Source organism: Marmota marmota, unplaced genomic scaffold, assembly GCF_001458135.2.
Source record: "Marmota marmota marmota unplaced genomic scaffold, marMar, whole genome shotgun sequence".
In the NCBI taxonomy this organism is placed as follows: Eukaryota; Metazoa; Chordata; class Mammalia; order Rodentia; family Sciuridae; genus Marmota; species Marmota marmota.
The window spans coordinates 18,127,331-18,140,466 of record NW_026000242.1 but is presented as its reverse complement, the minus strand read 5'-3'; the positions used below and the strand labels follow the sequence as shown (position 1 = coordinate 18,140,466).

The following is a 13,136-nucleotide window of genomic DNA, read 5'->3' as shown; positions in this document are numbered from 1 at the left end:
GTGGTCTGGCTACTGAATCTGTTTCATCATTATGTCAGGCTTTCCCTAAGAACTGGGGGCAGAATTGATGGCAGGTGGTTTGGTGTGTAATAAGAATTAAGTATGTTGTATTGATTGTTAGATTAGTGTTATTATTTTATACAGCTCTGAATGTGGGTGTTGGGCTGTATGCTCTTTGAACTTTTTAAACTTTGTTTACAAGTACTTTGGAAGTTTGAAGGTATGAGAGAGGAACAGCAGCATCCTCTAGTGAATAATGAACCTGCACAATGGCTCAAAGTATGAGATGAATTCGAGGGAAAATTTAGAGTTTCTCATTCCCAGTCCAGGTCTCTTGTATCACATCCACTTCTTTTTATAGCATTGTGCCCAGTCAGAAGGCAAGGAGGTTAATATTGAGGGAGGGTCTGCTTTCATAGGTATATGATAAGTTAAAGGACAAAAGTATAAGCACAGGAAAAATATATGCCAATAAAAGAGACTAGAAAATTCACTAAATGGCAGTACAAACAATGCTATAATGGGATTTCAGAAAAAGATGGATTTATAAGTGTTCTGGGCTTTCAATGACTGTTGAATGTACAAATAAAAAAAGAAGGAGGAGGAGGAGGAGGAGGAGGAGAAACAGGAGGATCATCTATTATTAAAGAGAGCCTACTATGTACCAGACATTGTGGTGGATGCTTTACAAACAACAGGGCATTGTTCACTCAGCATCCCTGTGAAAAAGATGTTAGTGCTAGATTTCCATTTTACAGATGGAAAACTGGCCTTACTCACATTAAAACTTCTCACAGGAAGTCAGTAGTTAATACTAGGAAGAGATCAAATTTAAACTCACTCCTCCATTTCAAAAGCCAAGCTATTTCACATGCAAATGCAAGGCAGGGAAGGGCATCCCATGCCTGCAGAACAGCATAAAATCGGAAGTGTGCAAATCAGAATGCCATAAATGAAAACAAGGACAAGGAAATATAGCTGTTTCCCTTCAAGCAGACAACGCCTGTAATACAGCAAAATAAAAACAAGTTTATTGAGGTAAGTTGGTTCCTTTACAAAGCACTCATCACTAACTGATATTTTCAATTACTTACTTCCTCTCTGTCTTTCTCTACTTTAAAATGAGTCCCCAAGAGTGTCCTTGTCCATCTCCTTTGCTTTTATACACCATATCACACACAGTAATGATTGCTGTGTTGAGAACAATCCAGTATACATTGTAAGATGTGAATGTTAGAAAGGAAGAATAAATGTCAAGCACAGCAAATTTGTGAATAAAAATGATTTAGACAAATATATTATAATTAGGGTAATCAGTTTAAAATTCAAAATTAAGTCATGCACAGAATTGTAATCAGGGTAAATGTGAATTAATTAATTTAATCATAATACATTTCCTCATTTATTTTCATTCATTACGTATATATTGATAGCATGTCTAATAAATAGCAGCCATGAATAAGAATCTAGGAATTCAAAACAAAAATACAGCATTTTTTGTTCTTAAGGATTGTTGCTGGCTACTAAAGAATGCAGACATGTGAGTTAATAATTGAAGCACAATTGAGGTTTCATAATTGAAATCTGCACAGTGTAGGCAGGTAATGCTTGTAATTCATTGTTCCACTGCTAGATGAACAGGTTTGGCAATAGCTTTCATTGGAAATAAAAGGGCTATTTTGTTGGCTCATATTTTAATAATATAATCTTAGCCTGTATTCCTCTAAACTCACTCAAAAATATTTCTTTTGACCCTATTAAATATCATACTATGTGCTCAATGAGAATGAAATAAATTAATTAGGACATAGAGTCCAGACTTCATAAAGCTTATTTGCTATTAGGAAAGAGACAGTAAGTCTATGGGGCAATAAATAAAATAATTGTTAATTAGAGTATCTACCATGAAGGGAGCACAAGTAGGAGATGGATTAATTTCCTATTGTTTTTCCAACAAATTACCACAATTCAATTGCTGATCACCATGCAAATTTAATGTCTTCCATTTCTGGAGGTCATAGTCTAAAGTGGGTTTCATGGAGCTTAATGATCAAGGTGTAGGCAGGTCCCCACTTCTGGAGGCTCTAGGGGAGAATCATTCTTCCCACCTTTTCCCTTCTGGAGGCTGCCCACTTTATTGGCACATGGCTCTGTGTCACTGTGACCTCTGCTTCTATTCCCATCTCCTTCTCTGACTATTCTGCTTCTTTCCTTCTAAAGTCTTTTTTTTTTGTCTAAAGTCTTCTGATATATTGTGATTAAGTTGCCCTCCCTGGACAATGTGGGGTCACTGCCCATTTCAATATACTTAACCACAAAGCCCCTTTTGTTATGTAAGGTAACACATAACAGATGCTGGTGATTGAGACATGGACAAGTTTCACTGAGTAGGTGAAGCTGTATATTCACTAAAAGAGTTGCAATATAACAGAAAAGACTGTTCATTAATCAGCCACTCTCTGAGAGAGAAGGGAGGATGTCCAAGTGCAATGAACTCTTTGATGGAACTGTCATCTCCTTGAATTTAATTTCATGGGTTGTAGATAACATATACCACAAAACCTCCCCTGGCATTCCTGTGAACTAGAAACCAAGATTTTCTAATTTCCTGTTGTCCTTGCTGATGTTGCCATTCTCCTTTCCATACTTTTAGATCTATAGCAAAATATGTAATGGAGTTTAGGGTTATTCCTACTCAGATGATGGACTCAAATCTTATATCACAATCTATTATACTGGCTGGATATTATTTTTTTTTTCTAAATTGGGGAGGAGAGAGAAAGTACTATTGTAATATTTATTCATAATTTTAGGTAAGTGGATATCATGAGAATTTTAGGATTGGCTTGATCTCAAGTATGGAGTTAATGAAAAACCTACAAAAATTGCAGTGGAAAATGGCTCTGAATGAAGCTGCTAATGAAAGACCCTGACTTAGGTCAGTGATTTTAGACTGGCTTAGAATGATTTCATGGCTAGAGCTAGAGTCTGTGAATGTTAAAATATATGTTTTGTATTTTACTTTTCTAATGATAAGGGGATATTAATGTTAACTTTATACAAATAAATATGGGCACTAGTGGTCAATATCCTCCAAATTTCAGACACTTTATTATGACTGATATTATACGATCATGCCTTTTATTTGGCCCTTTAGAGTAAGACACATGTGCCACGATGAAAAATAGATGAGGCAAATACTTGTTTAGGGGAAAAACTCAACCCCACTTAATTAAACATCAACACTGTAAAGTCCTGGTAACTTCAGAATCTTACTGAAAGTTTTAAGTGGTAGGTAGAAACAGCACAGACAAGGAAAGTCACCTTACAGGAATGACAGAGGGCTTGGCAATGCTGATGACCTCCTATGTCCATGATGCCTCCTGTAAGCTACGAAGGCCAAGAAGAAACATGCACAACTAAGACAGTTATCCGGGTGCATGTGTATGTGAGAGAGGAAGTTGGAGATTCTCTTTATTTCTAGCTCAGATGAATCTTTCCTAGGCCTTTTCTCCTCCTCTCCTTCTTCTTCTTCCTCTTCCTCCTTCTTCCCCTCTCTCTCTCTTCTGCTTTTCTCCTTCCTCCTCCCCCTCTTCTTCCCCCTCTCCTACTAACCTGATGCAGGGTTCCAGGATATCAGTGTGACCACATGCATACATTGATTTGGGGAAGTGATTCTGTCCTGAGGGAGGAACTCCCTCTTGGCTTCTCCTTCAATGAGGTTAGAGGGAAAAAGAAGGCATGCCAGGTCAAGGGACACAGCCAACTTAGCTTCTCTTTGTGTAACTGTTTCTAACTTTCTGTTCCCATGTTTCTGCAGTGGGAAATGGAGTGGGTGTTCATCATTTGTTGGAAGGCAGCCAAAACAGCTCATGAATTCTCCATTGTGATGCCCTGTACTGAGCATGCTCATTCCTTTTTTCTCTAGAGCCAGTTGTTGGCTTAGGAAAAGTGAAATATTTGTTTGCTTTAGGCCTTAGTACTATATTTCAGTTCACTATACATGAAAGCTCTGAATCACAAGTGAGCTGATATAGAGATGGGCAGAAATAAATCATCCAACAAAACTTACAACTCTACTCTTTATAAGGTAGCAGTTTATTTGAACAAAGATATTGAATGTTATGCACACAGGCAACTACTACACAGAGAGGAGACATCGTGAACCTCTGTGGTACTTCTGTCTTGCCCCTCAAAGGTAGCGGCCTACCAAATCTGAAGAAGCAGCCAATGTCTCCCTTAAAAATGTAGATTTAGGTTACTATTTTTTTTATATTTATTTTTTAGTTGAAGTTGGACACAATACCTTTATTCTATTTATTTATTTTTATGTGGTGCTGAGGTTCGAACCCAGGGCCTCACACTTGCTAGGCGAGCACTCTACCACTGAGCCACAACCACAGCCCTAGGTTACTATTTTAAAGATTTACACTAAAACTCTATAAGTTCATTAGACACATTTAGAAACATCACCTTTTTCTGTTTCTTGAATCAAAAATAAGCTTTTAAAGTACCCATACCCCAGAATAAGAACTTTGTCTTACATTCCACCACCCAAATTCAATATTATTTTACCTTATCCTTGTGAGAGGCTTCTTACTGAGTGTTTGAAATAATAGGGAGAGTTTTCATTGCGTCAGAGAACTGGCCACTTTCAGCAATCTCTTCTCTCTAAGCAAATTTCACTTTAAAGCTTTTTATTTAGGAGGTTCTCAGACCAAGTTTGGTTAAAGAAACACAATTAAAATTTGTTCCCTGTCATTTCTTGCCCTAAATGGACCATGGAATTAGAAACAACTATCCACTTCTTTACCCTGGGAGGCAGAGATATTTCTTAGCATGCTTTACATCTATCTGCTTTGAAAAAACTCTATGGACTTTCAGACCTTTATATACCTTGAGAATTTAAATTTGCATAATCATAATTATTGTTATTGTTTGTTTATTTTTTGTGTGTACATGTATATGCTAGTAACATGCTCAAGCAATTAAGGATCTGATATTTATATTCTAAAAAATAGTTTAGCTAAATATCTCTGAAAAATATCCTCTATTTTTTGAAGAAAAAAAAATACCCATGAGTTATTGTAATTTTCTCTTGTTCCAAACACAGGAGTGGTCACTTTGCAATGAATTCTGATTGTGTTTAGTGGGGAACCATGTTAGAGACAGAAAATTTGGAGTTATAAGTCTGTTCAGACTTCTGTACAGATGTATGTTATAATTTTTTTATGAGTATTCAGGGGAAAATACAGTGAAGTACAGTGTAATATCTATTTCTAAGACAAATTATTTTTTTTTCTCCAAAAAGGCCAGAAGATTAAGTTTATGTCTCCAACTTAATTCTCTCTTTTGACCTTGTTCTAATATAAGGACTTATTCTTGAATTTCCTCTTTTTTTCTGCTCTATTTGATTTATCAAGTTGCATATGATCATATCAAGTCATATATTTATATTTCTGTCCCTCAGGCTGAGGAATGGTTATTTATTTGTGTACTTATTCATTAACTTGTCTACTTGTTGGTTTATGACGCAAGCATCTCAGAAGTGGACCCCAATTGTAAATGTGTAGGATGTTTCCCCTTTGTCATTACTTAAATTTCAACTGCCTAAAAATAAAAGGAAAATTTAATCTCCCTTCAAGATTTACAAAAAAAATCATCCACAAACAGAAACCACTTAAAATATCCCATCAAATATCACATGGTTAGGCCAAAGCAACAAACTTAAATAATCAGTCAAATAAAAAGAATTGAGATTTTGTAGAAAGCATTCCTTTAAATATTTTCATAGGCATGGACAGCACTGTCTTTTTAGCTAGTTAGCCTGAACATTTCACTCTACCCTAACTAATTGAGTAAATGCAGATATTTATTACTTTAGCAGGGTAATAATTCTACATTTAAAAAAATCTAATTACAAATGGTGTAATATACAATCAAACTAATAGTAAGAATTATCCAAGTCTTTTCAAAATTTACTAAAAGTTTCAAGTAAATCCACATCATCCAACTCATCGGTGTCCAAATTACATAAAAGAGGAACACAAACTGTGTCCGAACTCAATGGAAGTAAGGAGACTCCCCATAGGAAGGTCAGAGGTAGTTAGTTCATTGATGTGAAGCTTTGGTCCTGGACTCCTATCTTGTGGAGTGCCCCAGGATAGTGTCCTCCAGGTGTCCTGTCAAGAGATGAGAAGGAAACTGAAATCTTGTTACACCACTGCCTTTTTCTACTCAAGTTTACATCACAAGTAGGAAGACTTTAAAATGATAAATAGATGCTTCTGTTTGAGGGAATAATGCCTGCCTGTGGAGGGAGACAAGCTTTACTGGAGACAGAGCTATTGTTCAGGGCCACCTGCTTTGGGCTCTGCTTTCTCCTCCAGATGCAAGTTAAATTCAAGAACCAGCAAGTGCCTTTCTTGCCTTTGCTGCATGTTCATCATCTCCTTTGGCAACTTCACAGGAAGAAGGCGTGTCAATGTCTTTGGCAGCATTCAGACATTTAGCTTTTTTTTTTTTCTTGTCTATCAATGTTATCATCTTAGAGCGGCAAGGTGCATTACAATGCATGCTGAATATTAGATATTCAAAAAGCTCATTTCATAAATAAACTAAGCATTCTTTATTATTAATCTTCTTTTCAGATAAGTGAGTGCAGAGAATACCAGGGTGATCCTGATACAGCACATTGTTTTAGACACTTCCTGTGTCAGAAAACTTCAAACTTCAGAAGCAGAATAATCCATTGCTAAACTAGACTAACTGGGAGAAAGACTCTTTATAAATATACAAACCTGTCTTCCATGTTTTACAACTTCTGCTATACAAATTCACAGCATAATGTATTTTATATTCAAGAGCTCTTCAAATATTTCAGAAATCTAAATCATCCTTGGGTATTCTCTGGATTGAGCAACTTCCTCTCCCGTTACCTCCCTCAACCTTCCTAGTATGCTCAGGGTCACATGGTATGTAAGACAGGGTGAAAGGCAGACACAATGCTCATCTGACTCCTGACCTAGTGCTCTTTCCATGGTTATGTGGCTTCTCTGAAATAACCTGACACCATTCTGATTCTCATTTACCTCATGGATTTATTTATCTAACAAAGTGGGTAAGGTTTAAAGGATTCTATTGTTAGAGTGTCCATAATTTGCAAAGGGAATAATCACATTTGGAACTAGTTCATTACGATTGCTTCCCTGCTACGGATCTTGCAGATAAGGGAAATACTGGAGAAATTGGCCCTCATGTGGTGGAATATCAATTCTTGATGATAGTGTTCAGTGTGCATCTCAAACTCAACTTGGAGAAACAGATTAAACTCCATGGTCAATAATAAAATAAATTGAAGTTAAATTATGAATGACCAGAAGTGACCTTTCATTTATTTGTTTAGTTTTTAAGAACCTAAGGTACAATTCAGAAAACAGCAGCCTCTACAGAAGTGTGCTTCACATTGTCTGTCCCATGAGCTGGGTCTAGTTGACTACTTCAGCCAAATAAGTGCCAAAGATAAGGAGCTAGAGCAGAGTTGTTGCTCTCTTTGGAGAGAGGACCAAGGCAAAGGCAACCTGACTTGATTAGGGTACACATTCAGCTGTTAGACCGAGGCCACATTTCAGCAGCCAGAACAAGATATCATTTCACTTTTCTCTGAATTATCAATCTGAGCCTAAGTGTTCCAGGGCTAATTCATCAGGGTGTCAAGTATCAAACTTATGCTATTTTGTCACCATTCAAAACAACTGCTTCAGTTTAACTCAACTTCCAGCCAGAAGGAATAAAAATTTCTGCACACTGTAGTAGGTCTCATAAGATTCCCACAATTAATGTTTCCTTAAGTTATAAATATTAGTGAGTTTTAAGAAGATTAAATTTTAGTTATTTTAGTAAAAGGTTGATCATCACTAAGCATGCATGAGTCACAGAATGAACACTATGTATTTTTGGCATTGCTTCCCTAGCTAAAACCTACCTTTCATTTTCCTTAAAGCAGAAGTTTTGAGATTTGATCTGCACATTAGTGCTTCTTTATCACACAGAAAGGCTTCTGTAAAATTATTACATGCTAGAAAGGTAATATCACTTGCCTCCCAGGGTTTAAGGACTTATGCAAGCCTTGGTGGTGTTTCATAAAATCAAAATCAGATTCCCTGCATCCCATTAGCAGGATTCAGGTGGGTCATGGTAAGGAATTTCCACCAATTAAGCAATTATTATTGTCTGGAAAATGTATTTTTTTTTTTCTGGAGGGAAAGTATACATTATGAGGCTTCCTCCAGCTCTTTTACCTTAAAGTTAGCTTATCATGCGATCTACTTGCAGTATCTGAAGATGTATAATATAGGACCAGGGACAGCAGGCATATTTTTATATAATGAGATGGATTGGATAAGATGATAAAGAAACAACTTTCAGAAAAGAATTAGAGGTCAAAGGAGAGAATTTGGAAAGTTGAATTTTCTCCAAGTGAAGATGGGCTGGATAACTCTGCAGCCAAACAATGACTTTCCAAATCTCACAATGGTTTACATTTCACTCATGGTCTGTGTCCATTGTTGTTTGACATGGCTATAGCTCCTCATCTTACCCTTACTCTGAAACCTAGACTGAAGAAGTATCTTTTTTTACACAATATTCTTAGTCATCATAAAAAGGAAAGATACTTGACCAGCTGTGTTCTGACCCTAAAAACTTCTTGAGAGACACCTATCATTCATAATCACTTTTTATTGGTAGAAGCATGAATCCTCCTGAGTTCAACAGGACCTGGATATACAACATACTGTAAAGTGTCATGGCCAAACAGCAAGCCATTTACCACAGAGGCGTGAGGGAGGGTAGAGCACTTCAAAGTTATTCTCTATGGGGATTGCAGGCTAATAATGTTTAAGCTCCTATTATACACCATACACTAAGATTTTACAAGCATTATTTTATGAATCTTCACAATATTCCTATAATGTAAATACTTCTATTATCCCCACACAATGGATTAAAAAGACCATAATTTAAGAGTGTAAGTAACATATATAAAAAGTGACTGAACAAATTCAGGCCAGAGAGAAAATAGAATCTTAAGGCTATCTGTTTTGTAATAATACTCTGTGTTCTTGGAAGTATATAGAGAGGGCAGTGCTCATTCTTTAAACCTTTAAAGGGAATAAGAAACAGATTAAGTGGAAAGAAGAGCTATATTTCAGTGAGATGAGCACAGAGGAAGCTAATTATATCAGATCAGACAAGAATATGCCTTTTACTCTCTATGAACACTTTGCACACAGCAGGACTCAGATTGAAGGCAATGGCCTTCAAGTAGGGGATTCAAAGGTGTGTGCTTGGAACACCAATGGAATTTACATAGCCACTCTTTGGAGGAAGTAATTACTTTGAGGAAGAGTTAACTGAGATTCCAGACCCCTAAGTATGAACCCTAAGAGGACCCTGAAACAGGTAAGTACCTAGAGAAATGAACATGACCCACAGTAACTAAGCAAATGTGAGAGGTAATGAAATACAGAGTCCTCCAAGTTTTTCCCTAAGTCAGACTGATTGGCAGAAGCACAGTGTAGCCCCCAATAGGTCCCCACCTGCCTCAGTGTTTGTTAGTGGTATCTCTTTGTTCATGTCACATAACTAAAGTATGATTCACTTCTTTTTCACAACTACATTCCATATTAAACCTGGAAACTGTTACCCACTTGATGTAACATGCTTGCAATTATACAAGAATCCCAAGGTTCTAAATACCCTCTATCATTGGATGTTTATTTCTCCCACTAAAATTTCGCCATTACCACCACAGTCTTTCTTTGAACTTCCAGTGGTAATGTGTTAGCATTAAAATTATATATATATATCTGAAGAATTAAAAGGCAAAGCCTATTCAGCCTCTTTGTCCTCAACTCTGCCCTTAAAGTGACCAATGAAAACAGTTGTCATATTTCTTTTTTTCCTGGGCTATTGAGGACTCCAAGATGAAGCTTTTGGAATATTTCTAAAATTCAAAAAATGAAGATATACCAGACTGAAAATATATCTTGAGCTTCAAGAAGAAGAAAGGGGCCTAGAAGGCATGTGAGGAGCACAGCACAGTGTTAGGTGTAGAAACTGGAGTCTGCAGTAAGGGATAGTGGGTGAACCAGGCAACTGAGTGGCCTCTAAGCTCATCAAGATAATATAGGAGCTGGATGTTGGGCTCTAAGGAACTGTGACTACCGCCTCCCACTTTTAGAAGAATATAGTGATATAAAGAATTCCAGGTTATTAGCAAGACATTGACATTTCCTAAAATACCTTAATTGATAAAAATTTGTCTGACCTGGTACCCTTTCCAAATTAGTGTCAATTAGAGGTAAAGGTCAATTAGTTCCATTGCAGTAATTTTATTTCCACCTTTTTATATCTCCTGCTGATTTAGTGCTGTGACCTCTAACAGGTATGGATTATATTCTTACCTATTAACTCAATAAAAGAAACTATTGCTGAAAGTAATAAATTGCTGTAAGTCATGTACATGATGACAGACATTGTCTAGTCCCTTCTAATCATACTTCAGGGGAAACAAGAATAATACACTTGCAATTGGACTCTCTCCTTTCTCATTTATTTTTTTCTTGCAGATTCATTCCTTGAATTTTAATAATGTCAGAACTGTGCACAAATGTGTTTAACCCTCTCCTTGGTCCTCCTCCTCATCTGATTTCATATTTAAGGATGCCACACCAACTGTCTACCTCATAGAACCCTTGGGTTCATAAGACATATTTCTGATCTCCTACAGAAGAGGAATAAATCCCCAAGGACTTCCACATGAGGTTTGCCATCCATGGTGTTCTTTCCATGCGAAAGAAATGACTTCAGTCAATGAACCATTCAAGAACGCAAAGAACCACAAAGAAAGTGAAAGACCCAGAAAGACCCAGATCCTTCCAGACAATGTCATGCTCTTCAAAAGCACAGTAGGAAACTTGGTTCATCACCCAGGCTTCCTTTACTAGCCAGGGTATACAGAACCTCAAGAGCAAAAGCAAAGTTTGTCTGATAAGCTTCTTCTGGTGAAGGCATTCCTACCTCCATATCTTCGTTACTCTCAACTTCCCTCCCTCTTCCTAGCTGTCAGCAGCTTTCCAGAAGTAGTGATTTTGAAACCAGACATTAGCTTTCTCAAAGATATTCTTGAATACCAGCCCTTTTAGAAAGAAAAGACTCACATTCATGACTCTGCTCACAGCTCTTTAAAAAGTAAAGGAGAAATTAAGGAAAAGAGTATTTTCCCTTTCTTTCTGATCAGGATGTTTATATATTCTTACCCTTTTATTCTAGGCCTCCTGTGGAATAGAAAATTAAGCAAATTCATACCTACTTCCTAATTACATTCAGCATGCTCCTTCTCTTTCCCCAGGCTCAATCTTATGTAGGATAACATTGTCCTTTGGAAAGGACAAACCGGTTCTGCAAACTTGCATACCAGAAACTGTCTTAGATGTAGTTTTTCAGAATCGTTTTCCCTGATAAATATAAGTGGTAGAAGGAAACCACTCCCTGGGTCCCAATGAGAGAGAAGGCACAGGGCCAGGAGATTGTGGTTAGAACCTAATTAATTAACCCAACACATGAGAGAGAGCTGAATTAGGAATTAAAAGAGATAAGAAAACAGTACCTAACTTCAGCTTTTATGCCTATAAAGAAAATCATGTTTGACAAAAGATGATTGATCAGTGCATCATGGTAGACCTGTAGGTTGAATTTATCTCAGGAGGTATAGAGCTAGAAAGAAAACTTAAGTAGCAAGTCTGAAGTTCATTTCAGTTATTGTGTGAATACCACATAGATTAAGAAGTCCAGGAATTAGGTAAGTATTCCATCTTTGCACAGGTGGCTAAGGTGTTTTAGAATTTAACGTTAATTAGAAAGCAAAGATTTGAATGTTGTCCATGTGTTTCAGTGGCCCCAGCCAACACATTTACTCAATTTTAACTAATTGAAAGCATATAGATTCATGCTATGGGTGTTGGAGCAGAATTGGTCTGAAAACCCAATTGAGGAAAAATTGGTTAATTGGTTTGATTGAAAACACTATGCTGCTGCAGGTCCTTTTGTGTTACAGACTTTTATTATTATTATTATTCATTTCAGCATAAGTTGAGATGTTGATACACTTTTTTTTTCCTAAGAAAATAAATGAGTCATAATAAACCTTTTCCTGAATGAGGATGGATGTGAAGCACATAATCATTATTTGAACAGGATGTTCCCTTAAAAACCAATTGAGATTGTGGGTCTCAAGGCTCCGGATGGCAACTTAAGCAGCATGTCTGGCAACACAATTTTGTTCCTTTCTGTTTCTCAATGATATATTCAGAGGTCAGGAAATTAAACCCTTTGGGTGACAAATACCTCATCCTGGTCTTCTCTAGTGACTTGACTCTTAATGTTCTTTTATCTGCCTGAATTTCTCAGCAGAATGTGCCTTAACCTTTTACTATGTGCTTTTGTGCTTTGTTAAATTAAAAACACTTTTATAGAGAATAATACAAAGATTTTGGGTATAATTTCAAATTAAAATTTTAGAAATAGTTACAAAATTCTTTTAAAATTTTAATATGATCCATATATTTATTTATCATTAGTTATTTTGATTATAGTAGATAATATCTAGCAAGAATTTTAACAAGAGTCATGATACTATGATTATAGAACTTTTATTACCCCCAAGCAGGAGAAGTTTTAAATAGAAAAGAAAGACCACCTGCATTTCCAAAATGTGCACATATATGTTTGTTGTATTTTTATTTTTCTCTGCACATCATAATAAAGCTGCATTTAATTTTTATTGTAAGGACTGTTATACTAATGATAAATTAGTTTTAAGCATGTTTATGCTGCAGTTCCAAAATTAGAAACTTACCCAAACACTCACACCGTCCTTTCTCTTCATACTCTGTAGACACGTCTCCAGGTTGAAAAAGTGAAAACAGGAACAGAGTAGTCAGAAAAAAAGATATGCGGTAGAAATTCAATGTTACAGAATTAAAAATAAATAAATATAAAAGGAATATAATCACATTTTTTTTTCAGGCTGATCTTTTCTTTTTTCTTGTCTTTTCTTTTTTTTTTTTTTTTTT

The 13,136-nt window shown here is 36.3% G+C and overlaps 1 long non-coding RNA gene and 1 other non-coding gene across 4 annotated transcripts in view; one reads left to right on the top strand and one right to left on the bottom strand.

Annotated features, from left to right (window-relative positions):
• Nucleotides 1-13,136, top strand: part of LOC125613958 — an 86,982-nt gene that overhangs the window by 31,663 nt on the left and 42,183 nt on the right. The gene's annotated exons all lie outside the window — the stretch shown is intronic.
• Trnaa-agc lies at nt 4,330-4,402 on the bottom strand. The gene has a single exon. It is a non-coding gene; the product is annotated as a tRNA-Ala (tRNA).